Below are 2,310 nucleotides of genomic sequence, written 5' to 3'. Positions count from 1 at the left end.
AAATTTCCTCAATATTTATTCCATAATTAATTAAAATGTATAACCGAATGAGTCTTGAAATCAGCTCGAAAGTTCGAAGCAGAGTAACGTATACGTATCGCTTGTTACTCCGCCTCGGAATCAGCTGTTTACTCATCGTTGCTAAGAGGTAAGCCATTTTTTTTGCACACAGAGCCTGTCCTACCGCTTCTCGTGCGCTCATTCGTTTAAACATTTCAATTAATTACGAAAGAAATATTGAGGAAATTTCAAAATGACATATAACTTTTATGATTATTTTGACCCATTCTACCCGTACACGGCGGTTGCTCGATCAGTTACTGGACATTCTGTATATAGTCCATTGCATCCACGATAAAGACAATTATATTTTTTAAATTTTATATATTTTTATATAAATGGATTTTGTATAAATAGATATAAATAGATTGATAAATAGAATGATCTTTGAGCATTCCACATATAAACATATTAATAAAATGCTCATAAAAAGCAATACTATCTAAAATATTGTATATGTTATGTATATAGAATATATAATATTATGTATGTAGAATGACAGATAAAATCGATTGTTGTAAAATAAGACAGTCGAACATAAAAAAATGTTATTACATTTTACAGATATATTGATCTACTAGTATGTAAATATAGTAACAGCAATCGATTTATCTTGTTATTTTACGTTTAAGATAAAGTTATCAAAAACTAAATACTTGATGACGTATTTTATATCATATATTGAAAAGCATCACGAAATAAAATATAAAATATTTCTGAAAATATTCACTTTTTGGTGATCTTACTTTACATGTATGTACAGAATGTTCAGAAAGAAAAAATTATTTATAAAAAATGTGTGTTTCAATTAAAGAAAGAAGTGCAGTTGCACTTTTCCAATGCACCCTACGGAAAAAGATAAGTCACTAAAAAAATAGATTGTGTTATACTATTCAACTTATATGTGTATTATTTTTTCTATCTTCAACGATACTATAACTTCATACTATAACTTGTTCTAATTATACAAATGCGACATATTTGCATAATTCCGATTTGTGCCTATGTCTCAGAATTTTTTAGGTATCGATGTATAATGTTCATCATATAGTCTGATCGTATTCGCGCATATCGACTCCTGAGTATATAAATGTACGTTCGTCCCAGTTCGATGTACTAACAATAAATAGGTTGTATAGCTATTTCTAATAGCATTTCCCTTCAAAATACACGGAATACAGGGTCTCATTCTGACTATATTGTTTCTTAATAATAGATTTTGAGGATAATTTGAGTTTGAATATTTCTTAGCGTAAATATCGAGGTCCCGATAATTTTAAAATAAAGTGCAATTAAGAAAAAAGAGCTTTCTGCAAACACGTAAGAAAGTCAGATATCAAAAATACATTCTTCAGAAGTAATTTCAGATGAGATATAATTTAATAAAATTTTCGCTTTAGACTTAATTACAGCGTAGCTTTTAATATTATAAAACGTTAAAAATTGAACAGTTATAAGAAACGATTATTTATTACATTCTTACTAACTAGCAGAGGACCAGAAATAGTCACTCTGGTTCAATATCAATTCCAGCCGAATTATTTTGTAGACCATTTATTCTGTCAAAATTGTCACAATATAACTACAGAAATTTGATGACAACGCTTATCATGTCTAATTGAGGACATGTGAAAAACTATTACGTGTTTATATATAGGGTCTTCCATTTTAATCGATCACCTCAAATATCTCTTGAACAGTGCATTTTAGCGAAAAATGTTTCCAATAAAAGTTTTAGGATTTCGAGGGGAATATAAGATGATATCATTGGTTTGACCTCGAATGACGTCATCAAGATCAGAACAAGGTCACTTTGAATTTTTTTTAAATGGAACTCCCCATTTTTTATTATACAGGGTGGGCCATTTTAATCTCCCCACCTGAATTTCTCGTAATCTAAGTCAGATAGAGAAAAATGGTCCAGACAAAAGTAGAAGGGGACAGAGGGGGTCACGTAATGGTATCAAGGACTTTGACCTTGAACTCGATTTTCAAGGTTATTTCAAGGTCAAAGTGATTTTTTTAAATGGGAACACCTATTTTTGACCCCGGATTTGAAAAGAGCGGGAAATTTTACGTTCAAAATGATATGTTAATCAAGGTCATGGCAAGGTCGAATGAAGGTCAGGTTTGCGAATTTTGATTTCCCAATTGAATATATCGGAACCTAAGCCAAATACGTAAAATTGGTTCAGACAAATGTTAAAGGGGGCCGAGGGGGTCACCTATCTGTACTCTGATCTTGACCTT

This window comes from Odontomachus brunneus, unplaced genomic scaffold (assembly GCF_010583005.1).
Source record: "Odontomachus brunneus isolate Ranch 3 - 2012 unplaced genomic scaffold, Obru_v1 Obru_scaffold_111, whole genome shotgun sequence".
Classification (NCBI taxonomy): domain Eukaryota; kingdom Metazoa; phylum Arthropoda; class Insecta; order Hymenoptera; family Formicidae; genus Odontomachus; species Odontomachus brunneus.
Note: the sequence above shows the minus strand (reverse complement) of the source record.